This window comes from Miniopterus natalensis, chromosome 6 (genome assembly GCF_054644295.1).
Source record: "Miniopterus natalensis isolate mMinNat1 chromosome 6, mMinNat1.hap1, whole genome shotgun sequence".
Classification (NCBI taxonomy): domain Eukaryota; kingdom Metazoa; phylum Chordata; class Mammalia; order Chiroptera; family Miniopteridae; genus Miniopterus; species Miniopterus natalensis.
Genome location: NC_142086.1, coordinates 28,576,910 through 28,593,890, shown reverse-complemented (window position 1 = coordinate 28,593,890; position 16,981 = coordinate 28,576,910). Strand labels below are relative to the sequence as shown.

The following is a 16,981-nucleotide window of genomic DNA, read 5'->3' as shown; positions in this document are numbered from 1 at the left end:
CTGTTCCTACATGCCACATGGAGTTGTTCTACCTCGCTACATTGCCTCTTTATGTCTAGCTTTACAAAGGCCAAGTTTTTTCGGAACTTGGAAAAATAGCCTTTATCAGTTTCAATTACATTGATATCTCTCTTTGAAATAAAATTTGTAACTTTGGCCAAAATAGATATACTCATGCCTTGCTCATTCTTGCAGTCCATGTTTTCTCAACTGCCTTTGAAATTTTTTCTTAAACAAATCAACTGATTTGTAATCTTTTTGTAAGAAGGTTACAAAGATTAGAAAGATTCTGTAATCTTTTTGAAAGAAGGTTAAAGCTTTCTTTATTTTTTACACGTATTTGTTACATATACACATATTTGAAATATTTAAATATTTACAATTTCTGGGAGATACGTTACTTGTGTTCTTAGTAGGTTTAGCTACTGCCTCACCATCTGCCTATTTATGTATTTATTCAAGCAACAAGTATTGAACCTCTACAGAGAGCCAGGAACTATGATAGGAATAATAGGAAAGATGATACTGGGAGACTGCGGAATGCTGGCAGATGTAGAACCAACGTCAGTGCTCTTTTGTTAGAATAACAACAGGCTAGACTTCATCTCTTAACTTAGGAAACATCAAATTAGTTTTGTGTCTGTTATACAGAAAACAGTTAATGTTATATTAGGGTAGCTTTAGATTCCATTATCTAGGTCATGTTATTGGCCTATGTTAGTATTAGGCTCTTTGTTTACTAAAATCTTTTCTGTTCTCACAAACGTTGCTGTTAAGCCACATTACTTCCCGAACTTGTACAATTGCTTTTACTCTTATTCTCCGTACAGGTTACTTTACTCTCATAAAATTTCATGTCAATATTAGTCATAGTTTTAATCCCAGAGAATATGTTTTGAATTTATGTCCTGTTGATATAGATCTCCAAAATATTGGTTTCCTAAAGATTATATAAGCATGTGTTTGCTGTCATACGAATCACTGATAAACACATGGATTAGGCCAAGGCCAAACACAGGCCTTGAAGCACACTATCTCTTCAGTCAGGCACAAATCCCCCCACTCAGCCAAAACCCAGCTTACATTTCTTCAGCTTATCTATAAACTTATTTGGAGAGTTTGTCAAATGTTTTAAGACATTCTCCCTTATCTACAAATTTTGTTCCTCCAAATTGCAAATGAAATTACTCTGGAATACCTTCAGTTCAGACCTGGGGATAGGCCATTTTCAGTTCTTATGATGGGGCAAAATGTGGAAAAGCATCTCTCTAGGAAAGATAAATTAGTCAATGCTTCTGACACTGGATTGGAAATGGAAAGACAGGAAAAAGGAACACAGGAGAGGAAGCCTTAACACAATCAAAGCAAAAGGTGATGGAAGCCCCTGCGAAGATGTGCGAAGTCAACGTGGAAACGATGGGGAAATCCAACGCGTATTGGAAGGAAAGATTAATAGAGCTTCTTGACTTTGAGGGGCATTCAAGGATGACTCTGGGCAGCCCAAATGAGGAAGTTTGCAGGGGAATCTAATATTCTAACATGCAAAGGTTGTGTACAGAAACATCTGAGTGCTTTGATTCTGTCTTTTATAAGATTATATCTTATGTAGCATTTGGTATAGAACAGGGGACATTGATTATCAATGCCCATTTAATTAGAAATAACAAGTGTAAAGACAGAGTCTATTCCTTCTTTCATGTAACATAACTTCACACCACTCCTCTTAATTTCTGTCGGTCCCCCTAGCTGTAGCTCCTCAAGGTGTTTAAATCAAGTGAGTCCACAACTCAAAATGTATGGTGATTGAGAGCTGGGCGAGAGGTTAAGGTTAGAGATGGAGAGCATGTTGGAAATCTATGGGAAGGGGACCGCCGGTCAGGACACCATCCTTTCACGAGGGGAGCAAAGGAAGAAGGTGCTGAAACAGACGTCCGTTGATGGGGAGGTAGGAGAAACAGCAAAAGGCGAGAAAGCCAGCTTTCTGGTAGGAGGGACCCATCAAATACACAAATGCTACTCAAATGAGATGTCTGGACTTGCTTAGAATGATACTGGTGACTTGATAGATTACTTACCATAGATTGGAGAGAATAAAGAACAGATTCCAAAGAATGCTTGGTTAAAAAAAAAAAGGAGTGGATTACGAGGCTGGCTGGACTGCCAGGAGGCACAGCTGCGTGACAGCCGATACTTTCAGCTGAGCGACGTGAGCGAGTCTGAAGGCAGCGGGAGAGAGGATGACTCAGAGGGAGGCTGGAGACGAAGGGTTTTCGTGTCGTGTTAACGGCAGGAAAGGCCTTTGTGGAGACGAGAAGGGCTGGTATTCAAAGGACGAGATGAAATCTTATCCTTAGGACTGTGGGTGGCTTCTTCCCCTGAGGCTGGGGGAGAAGGGTGAGTACGAGAAGGGCAGCTGGTCCAGAGGAAGCCAGGGAGCTTGGGCCCTCACCCTCAGAGCTTCTCAGGAGCAGTTCTACCATCGGAAGGTCGGCTTCCCAGTGTCCACTTGCTCATCTCCTTGATACCTTGACTGAAGATTTGCGCCTTTATCGTTTGTGTCAAGGTTAATCCCCTTAACCGCCCCTTCTCCAGGCCTTCTGAAAGCCCCATTGTAGGTAGGCATGGTTGGGGAGCACAGGCAGGGTCCACCTTTACTTGGACTCATTTACTGTAGTGTCCTAAGTATGAGGTGATTTAAGGGTCATCGGTAGAGCTTCCTGACCATGAATAATTGTGCCACTTGTGACACAAGGCATTTCACCTTTAAGAGTTTGTTGTTTTTTTTTTTACCAAGTGTTTTTTTTGTTGTTTTTTTTAAAATTTTATTTAATATTATCTTTATTGATTTCAGAGAGAGGAAGGGAGAGGGAGAGAGAGAGAGAAAAACATCAATGATGAGAGAGTCATTGACTGGCTGCCTCCTGCGTGCCCCTGCGAGCCTGCAGCCCGGGCCTGTGCCCTGGCCGGGAATCGAACCGCGATCACCTGGATCCTAGGTCAATGCTCAACCGCTGAGCCACGCCTGGCCGGGCACCAAGTAGTTTTTTAAAAATACAAAAATTCCTTGGGGTTTTCGCCTTTTAAGATGGGCTACAAGTTATTTTTATTTTAATAAACATTTACTTAGGGGGTTGAATTTCTCTTAGAACCTTCTCTGCCTTTGCCTCTTTCTCCCTGAGTTCCTTTTCTTTCATTCTCCCTCCCTTTCTTCTCACCTTCCTTCCTTCTGTAACTAACCAGTCCTCAGGATGTCGCAAGTACCATGCGAGGCGGGAGGTCCGAGGATTCATATGCGCCCTCAAGCGCCTCACAGCCTGAAGAGGCGCGTGGGCAGCAGCCCCGAGCACAGCGCAGCAAGTGCAGGTGCCGAGCTCAGGGGTGTCCCTGCTGGGCAAGAAAGAAGGGTGATGTCACTTAGAACACACGGCAGTACTTAAAGAGAGGAGGCTCGGGAGAGAACCCCAGCAGCTCATCTTGGCAGTCAGAAGGTAGTATTGTGCGGTGGAAAAGCACTAAAGCCAGGGAACATGCCTGGGCCTGTGCCCAACACAGGAATGGGCAGGCAGGCCCGAAGCCACGACGCCTAATTCTTGAGCTTCCACGTTCTCGCTGCCTACCAGTGAGCAATTAGCACACCACGGTATGCGAATCCAACCCTGAGTTAGGAGAAAATGTTTTAGTAAATTACGTCTCTACTCTCAAACAATAGTGTTGTAAATTTGCCAAGCTGACTTTGGAAGCCAGAATAGCCCACATAAATCAATTTTAACTGCGAAGGTTTAGATCTAATCTCAGTTAATAATGAACTTCAAATGGGATGTTGTCTTTCCTCTAGCAGTTCCCCAAATAAATATAGATAATTTATATTTTGACTTATCCCCATGACTCTCACTGTTAGGACACTGGAATTATTGTCAATGGCAAAACACAAAAGGGAAAAGAGGAGATGGGGACTGGGAAAATTAATTTAAGTCCAACTTTTTCTTACCAAACACTTCCCTTCTGTACGATTTTATTATTATTTTTACAGAGCTATTAAATGGCATGTTTGGAGTAAATGTCATTAAAAATCCAGAGGCAAATTAGAAAAATAACATCTGACATTAATAAAAAAAAAATCTGCATAGAACTACACAAGCTGGTGGGAAGAGAATTCTTTGTACCCGCACCTCCTTCATATGCTCCCAACTCAACCCCCATCCCTAATCCTCTCTCTCCAAAAGGACATCTAGTGACAATGCATGTAACGAATGAAAGACAACTGTCTCATTGCCTTAGAATTTTATTAACTGCTCTAGTTATGAAGAAAGAACACTTTATTTTTCCAAAAATGTTCTGCTTAGGACATGATGCAAACCATCCCTCAAAATGGTGATTTGAGAAATTGCACATGGTATTTAGCAGTGCATTCTATTTAAATGTCAGCAATGTGCCAGCCAATACGCAGATTATAGAAGTTGAGTACTCTCACTTTAGAGGCTTTTTAAGTGGAAAATTTTGTTCCAAACCCACATTAACCTATGGTGAGAAATGATTTAAGTTGTTTTCAAGAGATTCTTTCAATGTTCAGATGGCCTGCCTAATGATAACAATTAGGTCACCACATTGTTGATGGCTCTTTGGAAATACTGATCTAATTATGTAGCACATCATCATGGGTTTAGAAATGTCTAAGATACTTCTTCTCTGTTATCACAGCTTGTCTACAAATTTATTTTAATAATGATTCTACTTAATTGTTTTAATTCTTTCTTCAGGTCAAGGATTATCATAACCTTTGGAATAGTGGGGAAGAGAGACAAATATCCATTTAATACTTTGTCTTTTCCAGAGACTTAAAAAAATAACATATCTTAATATATTTATCTTTTTTGATAACATAGTTTATTGAGCACCGACTATGTGACATATTCTTTGCTGAGAATATTCCATATAATGTCTCTAAACCTCTAAACAGCTTTTTAGAAGTAAAGTAGCTCAAATAATGGCAGAGATAGATTTTAAATTTAGATTCAGTGAATCCAAGGCCCATGCTTTAACTAGGTCAATTGGTATCTCCTATGCAAGAAATGACTTCACTTAGTTTTCTGTTCACATGTGCAACACTCTTCCACCAGTAATATTGCCAATTACATTATAGTAAATGCCATTTAAAATCCAGAAGGAAATTAGAAAAATAACATCTGAGTTTAATAAGAAAATTTCTGTTTAGAACTATACAAACTGGTGGAAAGAGAATTCTCTGTACTACAACCACATGATCCAACAGACATCTAGTAAGAATGCTCTTATCAATGAAAGACAACTGTTTCGTTGGCTCTGTGAGAGGGCATACACATAGTTTGAAAGATGCCCCCCCCCCCCCGAAAATCAGCAGCCCTTCATGTAGCTGAGAATCACTGCTGTCTAGACATCTTCATAGCATTATGATTCTCTAATTAATCACGGACCTATATAAAGAGGGTCACCTGAAAAACATTTATGTACCCTATAAAATTTCTACTGAAAACATGATACATTTTAATTTAGTGTTTTTAAAGAATCATTTGAATGTATTCTTCTTAGAGTTCAATTCCAGAAAAATTAATCTTTCCCAATAAAATAACAAAAAATTAAATATATTAACAACAAAATAACTCAGAAGAAAATAGCATGAACTGTGGTGATGTTCTTATCAAGATGGAACCCAATCATATTTATGTTTTACTTTGTGTTTTGGCTCTCTGAACACTCAGATTTATATTTTGTATTAAATTACAGCGCTTATCTTTACCTTAGATTGCTGGAAAGTGATTTATCTTTTGATTGCTCTCATTATTTGATACTTAATCTTCTGTTCATAATTTAATGTTCTGTTTTATATGTCTTTGATTTTAAGCTGTTTCAAATAACCTTTTATATAAAAAGACCATAAGGAATACAATTAAAAATAAGACAGTTTCTATTTGTCCCATTGAAGACTGCCCAAGTCTCTAAGTTTTTTTTCACATTACCTTTTTATTAGCCATTCATATCTAATCACTCACATAGTCTTTTGATTCTTTCTTAAAAGATTCTTTCCTTCCTTTTACTCTCCAGTTTCCACCTGCAGAATTCTAATCCAAACTTTCCTCATTATTGAGTTACTGAACGTTCCCCAACTGATTTTCCTCTCAGCAATCTCTTTTCTTGTCAGTTTTTCTTCTCTACATCCTGCCTGTAAATGGGCTTGGTCACCACTGTGCTTCAGTTGCTGTGTCCTTCTGATTTAATAATGAACATGATAGACGTTAAAGGCAGACACTCGATAAGTAATAATATAAATGTGATGAATACTGCAATAGAAATGTGCAGGGCCTACAATGATCTTTTGAAGGGTCTCTCAAACTTGGCACTTTTGACATTTTGTGCTGGATAATTCTTTTTTGTAGAGGCCGTATTGTATGCGTTATAGGATGTTTAGCAGCATCCCGGGCCTCTGCCCACTATGTGGCAGTCCCCAGCTGTGACAGGCAAAAATGTTTCCAGATCCACTGTTATAGTGCTGCATTCTAACCCCCTTTTCCTTTACCCTTCTGGAAACCTAATAAGCAAGTAGGACCTTTCACAGCTTGTCTTTCCAACTTTGTTACTCTTTTGCTCTGCATGAGCTTTGCTCTGTCTGCCTGGTCTTATTGCCCTCATAGCATGCCCTGTCCTCTTTGCCCTCTCCATGCCCAAATCTAGCTTTTCCTCTTCAAATCCTATTCCTACTTCATATCCTGCCTCTTCCACAGCACCTTTCCAGACCACTGTGCCCACAAATGTTTCCTGCTCTTCTTAATTGGCACTTAATTGGGGCTTTATTGTACTGGTACCTTACATATTGTTAACTTTTCATGGGTATGAACTTGTTGTTTCTAAAATTAAATCGCAAGTTTCTTGAAAGCACAGATCAGGCTCTGTGCCTCTTAGTACACTCCAAAAGGCCCAATACAGAACTTGACACACAAAAGTCAGTTCACTATTGGTTTGGTTAACACATTGGTTAAGATACATATCACCTTTCTGGGATAGATGCAGAAGCGTATTGGAGTTAGCATGATGCTGCAGGTAGATTCAAGGTGTGGATCTGCCTAGGCATTACTTTTTTCTCTTCTGCACAAAGGCTCTGGGAAGAATCTGACTCGCTATTTGGGTCATCTTACAGAGAACCCATTGTCCTTTGTCAGATGACTCTGGGATAGACACAGATTGGCAAATTCGTCTTCTGCTTTAGCAACAAGGGGGCAAGAGCAGCTCTGGGCATGGAAGAAGTGGTCAGGAATGCAGGCAAGGAACTGACCCCACCAGACATCCCAGGGGGGCCATAAGTACACTGAGGCGGGGAAAGAGCAGGGGGAGGGTTTGAAAAGGAGCTGAGAAATAGTTGACCGTATGCCTTAAGTGTGTGTTCTAAAGTTTAACTTGTGAACTTCTGCAAGGAATATTTCAGAGAGCATGAGCAAACTTTCAGTTATGAACAGACTTTTACCTCAATAGTCACAGTTCGAAGTCTACCCCTTTCCCAAATTTACATTTCTAGACCCTTAGCTGAAAACCATGGATGTGAGGAAAAGAGTTTGTTCTAAGCAAAGAAAGGAAGAATTGTGCCGTGTGACTGATTATCTGACCATGTCCAGGATTCACAAACAAGAATGGGGCTTTGACTTTGTTTTGTAAAATAAGGAGATCTTTGTCAACTATCCTCCCGATTAGTACTATAGACAATGGTAGATCCATCTTTGTTTGGTGACTCTTTGGCAATTGACAGATTTTCCATCCCCCTCTGGGTATGGAGTGGGCAGTAGAGCTCTAAACCAGGCACAAGAAACACCCTAACAAGGCTCTGATGAATGCCAGGATGGTGGGAGGGTTCCTGCCCCGTCTCTCCCTATTACCTGCCTATTATTCTAGCTCAGGTTCATTTTCACCTTTAAAAATAACATTGATGTGCGGTGAGTCTGACTCAGCAAACCTGAAGCTGAGAACTCGCTTGTTTTTAGACTTAGAGTTAGTTTCCCAGGACTCACTGCTTCACTTGGGTAACTTTAGATACAAATCTAAGCTTATGGCCAGTTTGGAAATTTCTTCCAGCTCTTACAGTGCATGTCTTTTATTTTCAGATGTTTTGACATCTTAGGGCTTGATGACTTTGAAGGGACTGCTTCTCACAAAGTTAGCTAATTCCTAGAGATACCAAATTTCCAGTGCACTTTTCCTATGCAAACCAACAAATCCAGAGTCCTTACCCCCTAACCATCTCCTTTACAGGGCTCTCATACTCTGGGACATTATCCATCTGTCCTAGACACCCCAGGACCAGGCACTGGACAAGTAGGGGGACAGCTTTATGCCCCATAGCCTGCTAGAATTATTCAAACTAGCCAACCCTAAACTTAACCTTGTTTTGTCTGTTTCTTTTCACAGAAACCACAAGTAAGGCTCTTGCTCACATTTTCCCTGGTCCCTTTCCCTCCTGACTGATGCTGCTACTTCCTTGTGTGGCCTCTTATGATAACATGTCCCCTCTTCTCAGGACCTGTGAGTAACAAATTACCTTTTCTGTGGCAATAGTGTCCTAATCTGTGTGCCTCACCACACTTGAAAATAATAAAACCTATATTTTAAAACATGCAGTTATGATATTGAACCCAATTTGGCATAATCTTACAAACATTGTGGCCATTGATATTATTGAACCCATTTTTGTGGACTATATTAATCTTTCCTGAACTACAAATATTAATATTACTAAATTTTCACTGCACGAGCCAGTCACAGAGAATCTAGATGAATGCTTTGCTATAATGTACATCAAGTTTATCTCACTATATAGACCACTTTAACACTGTGTTCTCTGTGACTAGATTATGAAGTCCTTGAGGGAGGAGGCAATGGCCATACTGTGTGTGTGTGGGGGGGGGGGGAGAGAGAGAGCATGATAAGGTCTTTGGCATTTCTGGCAGGGCAGTAAAGTAAAACTAGTACATGCTTTTGGCCAAATAGTACTCACCCTCCACCTGAACTTCTTCTCAGTTGAGCAGTCAGTTTTGGGAGAAATACAGGTAACGTGCTAAGAAAGGAGAAATATACTTATTTAGTCAATGAGAGAAACCAGTTCAGTCCTGTTGTCACTTAGATCACTTTTTTTAAAATTTTTATGTTAGCCATAGTGGTAAGAAACATAAGTCATTAAGATAGCTTCTTGTTGAATTTCTTCCCTGTGTTTTATATGTAGAACCCGCATGTTCTGAAATAGAAGTCATATTAACTTTTAATCCATGCTCCTATAATAGGACCTCAAAACAGCCCCAAATATACCCCAATTACTTCCAGGGGCCCCAAAGTTTCTCTCTCGCCAAACACATCTTGCTTTTCTTCTGTTGCCTCTCTCTAGCCCATGTCTGCTGCCTACAAAGCTCCTTAGAGAAGACTCATGGCTGGCTTGGTTGATAGTTTCCATGATCAGCACCCCCAAGGGGAGGCCAGCGGTGCTATTGCCTGCTATGGGATATGCCCAAGGCTGCAGGCCCTGACATGCCAGAGCTAGGTTCCCTTGAGAGGCAGGGAGGGTCACCACCACCCTACTTCCCTACTGTGTTTCCACAGGGCCCAGCATTTCACAGAATTTCCTGTGTATTAAGTTTTGGGCTTCATCACTCTAACCATGGAGGTTTTTGCGCAGTTCAAAGAACCAGAGGTGAAAGATTTACCACGTCACCTACTCATTCATCTCTCTCACCACAGCCCTAACCCATTCCTCTCTCTACCAACCACCCAATTTACTCCAAATGCTACACTCCCACAAAACAGCTTTTAAAATATTGGAGTCCACACATTTCTATTTCACCAGGGAGACTTTGTCTTTATATGAGACCCCTTGAGATGGTTTTTCTGCAGCAAAGGGAGACCTAATCCAAAGGTGAATTTAAGTTCCCATCGTTTGCAAACTCAGTGCCTTGAAAATGTAGTTTTTCTTTCTTCTACTTTATCCATCAAATTTTCAGAGATCTTAGGGCTAATTTAAAGCTCAAGGCCAAGAAATTCTTTCTCTTCAATTGTATTTGCAGTAAGGAAACTTCCACTAACCCAGCAGTTCTCAACCTTGGCTGCACATTAGAATCGCCTGGTACAGATTGTGGGTATGGGCCGGGTGAGTGTTAAAATATATTGGTGACTGGAGCCCATTCAAGACTAATTAAATTAATGTCTGTGGGAGCAGAGCTCAGGCATTGATAGTTTTTTTAAGCACCCAGATAATGACAGTATGCAACCAGGGTTAAGAATCCCGGTTATAAACACAACAGGGATTCTGACTAGGGCACATCTAGTCTTCCTCTTACATGAAACTTCAGGAATCAATATCTTTTTCATTATCTGACAAGTGAAGGGTAATTCTGTCTCGTTGTTGATAATTGGTGTTCCCTGTGGCGTGTGCTGACTCTTGAAAGGTTTGTACTTGTTAGGCCAAGGTTATTTTCTTGAGGTTATTTTCTCCCAGGCACTTCATTGCCATCAGGAGACGTGGTCTCCAGGTGGCCTTCTGTTCCAGACACCTTGGTTTTGCATAAGTGTGGTCAATAAAGGGATCAACACTTTTTTTCTTCTTCTGAATTCTCTTAAAAATAGTACTTTTCTTGAACTGGGCAAGTGTATATACACAAAAATAAATTGTATACACTTTTAGAGTAAGGTTTAAATAAGTTGAAGACAAAAACCAACAACAGATACATCTGATTCTGTGTTACTTGTCTCTGAACTCTTATTAAACATTGGTTAATGTGGTTATGTTTTCCTCATGCTTGCACACAGTTAGCTCACTGTGAGTATCTCACTCAAAGTGAGTTTATATACTAATCTCAGATGCTTTTCAAATTTTGACAGCTCCACAAGGAGTCAAAACTCCTGAAGTCCTTCATTCAGGCTTTAATTCTCTGACCAACCATTTAATACTTTCACAGAAAAGTCATCTGTTTGGCTTTTCAGTTTCTCAGCACGTTGTCCCTATGTGATTTCAGTCAGAGAAAACAGAAATCACATAGCTTTTGACCTTGGTAAAAGTAGTCACTTTCCCTGCTTATAAAAAACTGTCTTTATTTGAGTATCTATTCTATTTCTTGCTCTGTTTCATCTGTATGTGCACAGCATTTACGTGCCTTGGCGCTCTTATCAATCAGATCAAACCCAGAAGTATAGATACTATCTGTGCCATATTTTTCTGCTTAAAGCTTTAATTACAGAAATCTCAGTTTCAGGATAAGATATTTAAACAGAACATGTGTTCTAAGTCTTTAAAATATAAACAACATCATGGTTCTCCATAGCCCAACAGAAATAAACTTTTAAACATATTTTTAAAAGAATACTGAAATTATAATGAAAGTTTCTTAACATTCTAATATATAAAAAATATTTTCCAAGAATATCAACGTTTCCTTTTTTTCCATTCTTTGGACCTTACTTGAAATATAATGCTTTCATTGATATGATCTAGGAATTAATTAGATGTTTGTAAAAGTTACTTTAATTGACAAAGAAGATGTCAAGAATTTTCCATGTTATTGTATCATTAAGAATTGGTAAGTATCCATATTGGTAATGGAATATTGTCCATATTGTAATGAATGTAAATATGAAAGTTTTGAAACAAGGAATTAATGTTACCCATTATTTTTCTTATGTTACCGTTCAAAATTTGTATAGAGCCCTTCACATACTAAACAAAAATATGTTTTAACTTGTGAATTCATATTTTTACTCATTAGACTACAGTGATTGTTTATGTATTACGGTAGTGGAAATGAAGCAAAGATTCTGACTTACTACATGGTGCACATAACACCACTCATTTTTGCTTACGTTTTTTGCTATTCAGTTGTCGAGCTATTGATTTCCATGTAAAAAGATCAGCTGGGTCACATGGTCAATATAGTTGAGCTCAAAACTACTGTTGTGAATTTTTTTTGAGTAAATTGTCATAAGAATTTATATTTTCCAACAGTTTCAGGGTATAACTTGCCTTGAACTTGTACAAAGAAGGGTAGCCTCTTGTATTTCTACCAAGTCCCCACGAGTCATCTATACAACCTCATCCTCATGTCCTTTATATTTTTTAGTAAAACATCCACACATACTTCTAAGAATTGTTTTTGGGGCATACTACCTGTAAAGCTACATTCTCTATGGAAACAAAGATGAGTGAAACACAACCCCTCAACGTTGTACTGTTCTAGTGTTTAACGAGGAGACAAGTCCACCCTTAACTGCAACATAAGGGAAAATATGTCAAATAACAATAAGAAGAAGTAAAGCTCATAGTGGTTCAAAGGAAGAAAAAATACCTGCTTGGAAACTAAGGCAAATATAATAGAAGTGATACTTCATACACTCACGCATTCATTTATTAAACAAATATAAGCAATGCTTATAGCATAAAATTCAAGGAGCCAAAGAGTAGAGACAATAGACTTTCAACAAATGGGAGTAAGACACCCAAGGAAAACAAATGGTGCAAAAAAGTGCTCTTGAAAGAACATTAATCTAAATGATGAATAATTTTCTATAGGCTAGGAATTAGGGATAAGATTTTAAGGGTAAATTTGAAGTCTGATTTAGGAAAATGTTGAATTCCAGGCCAAGAGCTTAAACTTCATTCTGAGTTTGACAGAAACCCATTGTAGTTTATTGTATAGGAGAGACTATTGTTTTTGGAAAAAATTGATAATGCAAATTTTATGGACTACTTTGAAAGGTGGAATTAGGTTAGAATTAGGTCTATAGGGGTGCAGAGGCTGTTGCAGTAGTAAGAGAAAGATTGTGAGAAGATGAACACAGGCCTTTTGATAAGATAGGAGTGGAGGGAGAAGATATGAGAGACATGTAAATTTGCCTTCCGAAGGGTGAACATAAAAACCATTCCCTTTTCTTAGAGCCACATTTTTATGGATACACATACATTCAGATTACATATAATATAACTACATATACCCAACAGTGTTAGGAAAGGAAGTGTTCCATATAAGTTGCTAAACTAAGATGTTATCTGTAAAATGCTATATTTCTTAGGTAAAAATATTCTGTTTTTGATAAACATTCTCTAAAATGCATTAGATACTTCATGTCTTAGATTTTAAAACAATTTTTAATAGTTCAGGGCTATTCAACCAATTTTTGCTGAATGACTAATTTTTATTATTATTTTCTTAAATATTTATTGTTGAAAGTATTACAGACGTCCCCCTTTTCCCCCATTGACTCCCTCCACCCCCCTCCTGCCTCCTCCCCAGGCCTTCCCTGCACTATTGTTTGTGTATGGGTTATGCATATATGCATATATAAGTTCTTTGGTTAATCTCTTCCCTTCCCCACCCCTTCCCTTTGACATACGTCAAGATGACGCATGTTTCAATGTCTCTGGATCTATTTTGTTCATCAGTTTATTTTGTTCATTAGATTCCACATACAAGTGAGCTCATGCGATACTTGTCTTTCTCTGACTTATTTTGCTGAGCATAATACTGTCCAGGTCCCTCCATGCTGTCTCAAAGGGTAAGAGATCTTTCTTTTTTACAGCTGCATAGTATTCCATTGTGTAAATGTACTACAGTTTTTAAATCTGCTAAATAATTTTTAAGTTAATTTTATTGATGTATAATTTCTAACAATAAAACACACCTTTAACATATATAATTTGATAAGTTTTGGCAAATATATATTGTCAAGTAATTACCACCATGTCATGGTTTTGAATATTTTTCATCACCCCTAAAAAGTTCCTTATGTACATTGTGGTTCCTTTCCTTTCCTCACCCCCATTCCCTTAAAGTAATGGATCTGTTTCTATAATCTATGGTTTTTTTTAAAGTTCTTTTTAACTCTATTGAAAAATCTGTACAATCATCACAGATAAAGTCATTACAGAGATTTTCTTCTTTTTTTTTTTTTTTTTTTTGCCAGCACCAACGCTGTTCTTTGCAGTCCCCCTGCCTTCTTCATGCTGTTCTTGCATTCCCTTAGCTGTTTTCTTGAGGTCGTCTTCTTATAGAGGCCATGTCTTCCAAGTCTATGTTCAGGTTCATTTTTCTTGGCATAATCCAAGGAATCATAAATCATGCCAAAGCCAGTTGTCTTGTCACCATCAAAATGGGTTCTGAATCCAAACACAAAGATGACATCTGATGTGGTCTTGTACATTTTGGCTAGTTTTCCCCCGAATTTCTGTCTTAAGTACTGTTGCCTTCCCAGGGTGAAGAATGTTGGTGATCGTTTGTTTCCACTGAAGTAGCCGGTTGGTCGTCAGCTCTCTGGTTTGAATAGTTCCTCTGTCGTTCATGATGATGATTGATCCTCCAGCAGCCAGGGAGGAAAAAGCTGTTTTTGTTCCTTTTGCCCAGTAGTTTGGTTCTTTAAATTGTTGACTTGTGTTCCATTGTTTAGCTCTATGTTTAATTTATCTATTCATCAGTTGATGGACATTTGAGTATTTCTGATTTGTGGGTATTATGAATAGAATTGCTGTGAATATTCAAGTGCAAGGTTATGGATGAATATGTATTTTAATTTCTCTTGGGTAAATATCTGTGAGTGGGTTTTTAGGGTTGTACCTTAAGTGTATATTTAATTTTATAAGAGACTGCAGAACTATTTTCAAAGTTGTGTACAATTTTGCATTTTTACCAGCAATGTGCGAGAGTTCTAGCTGCTCCACATCCTCAACAGCACTTTGTATTCTTAGTCTATTTTATTTTTTTCCTTTTAGTAGGTATATATTGGTATCTCACTGTGGTTTCAATTTGCTTTTCCCTAATGACTGCAATATATTAAGCATCTTTTCCTGTGCTTACTGGCTACCTGCATATCTTCTTTCATGAAGTGCCTATTCAGATAGTTTTCCCACTATTTATTGGGTTATTTGTTGTAAGATATTTTTATGTATTTATTCTGGATACAATTTTTATCAGGTATGTATTTTTCAAATATTTTCTCCTAGGCTGCAACTTTTGTTTTAATTTTTTAACAGTGATTTTCAAGAATGTCTACTTTTAAAATAAATGCATGCACAAGGAAATATAAACACTTAGTATATTCGGATAATTAAAATAGGTTAATGTGATGGATAGTGGATGGTTGACAATATTAGATTGGGTAATTAAAGCAAGTCTCTGTGGAAATGACATTTAAACTTAGATTTGCATCAGGGGAAGGAGTATTCCAGGTAATAGCAGCAGAAGTCTCTAGGATGGGTGCAAGCATACATGTTTGAGATAAGGCAAACACATGACTGCGGCTCTAGCATGGCTGTCAAAGAGACAGTGGTAGAGGAGAATGTTGGAAAGATAGTTTGGGGTTTGATCTTATAAATCTTGTAGATCACAGTAAGGATTTTAATTTTATTTTAATTACAATGAAAAACCATTGAAGAGATTTAAGTAGGAACTTTAAGGATCTGATATATATTTTAAGAATGCATGGTGGTTTCTGGGAGACTAGATCATAGGAGACCAAGAGTAGAAGCCAGGAATGCAGCATGGGAGTTCTTCAGTCACACCCAGTCCGGGGGTTTTAAAACAGGCAAGCTGGGTGATGACGGTGAAATGGCCTCGGGTAGCGATTACTGAGATGGAGTGAGGTGGACAGAATCATCTTTGGTTTTAAAGATAGAGTCAATAGGATTTGTTGTTGGAACAGCCATGGGTGGTCAGAAAATCACAGGAATTAAAAAAATAATATATATATGAGCTTGAAGGCTAGGGAGTGAGGATGACATTTTCTGAGGTCATGATGAGTTGGGAGGGATTAAATAATATGCTGATTTGACATTCAGAAAAGATTTGGTTACACAAGTCAGGAGTCCCTTGGAGAGATTAGAGTTAGAAATACAGATTTCGGAGTTTGGGGCATACAGGTAGGATTAAAGCTATGAGACTAGATAAGGTAATCTAGACAGAATGTGTGGCTGGAGAATGCTATAAGTGTACATCCCTAAAGGGTCCAATGGTTAAAAGATTATCAGAAAAGGAGGAACCAGCAAATAATAAAGAGAAGAAAAGACATTGCTCTACTAATCAGTTATCACACTGGACTACAGTGTAGTGATGTTTCCAGAAGCTATTGTATATAAAAAGGAGTTTTGATCCTTTTGTGTCTCCGCCAACTGCTTTCAGACGGCTACACCTTTTCTGACTACTGGTCCTCATTCAAGATGTGAGTTCTTAATTTGCTGTTTCTATGATTAGTTGATTCTAAAATATATAAGAAAGAACAGATGCCCAAGATAGCTAAACCACTGCAGAAGTAGGATAAGTGAGAATGTTTATGCTACTAGGTATTAATATTTATTATACAGCTTTGGAATCAGGACAGTGTATTATGCAGGCCAGGGTGGATATACTGACCTGAATAGACCAGAGAACCCAGAAATAGATGCAGCACATCTGAGAAATTGATATAGGAGAGAGGCAACATGATATATTGTTGGAAAAATAATGAACTATTACATATGAAAAAAATGAAATTGGATTTTTAACCTCTCACAAAGTAAAAAGTCCAATTTAAGAGGCATTAAGAGAATTGAATTCAATAGGCAAAACTTTAAACTGAAAGAGGATGTACAAGAGAATATCTGCACTTTGGAATAGGGAAGGATTTCTCAAATACGACAGAAAACACTAACCATAAAAAAGAAAAGTTAGGGCACATTAAAATTAAGAACCTGCATGCTATAAGTAATAAAAGACAAAAAACTAAATAGAAGAAGCTAAAAGACATAAACAGGTATTTCACAAAAGAGCAAATACAAATGGTCTAAACACATTATAACAAGAGGTTAATTGTCATTAGTAATTAGGAAAATGTAAATTAAGATATCGGAGATATTAATTTATACTGCAATTGGCAAATTTGAGTTGACTGATAATACTAAAGTTTCATAAGAATGCAGATAAATTAGAGCCAGAATTATACTTTATATGTCTATTGATTA

General features: G+C 38.1%; 1 pseudogene; it reads right to left on the bottom strand.

The window, feature by feature from the left end:
- Positions 1 to 13,876: 13,876 nt before the first annotated feature.
- LOC107527102 (small ribosomal subunit protein eS24 pseudogene) lies at positions 13,877 to 14,332 on the bottom strand (annotated as a pseudogene).
- Positions 14,333 to 16,981: the final 2,649 nt, after the last annotated feature.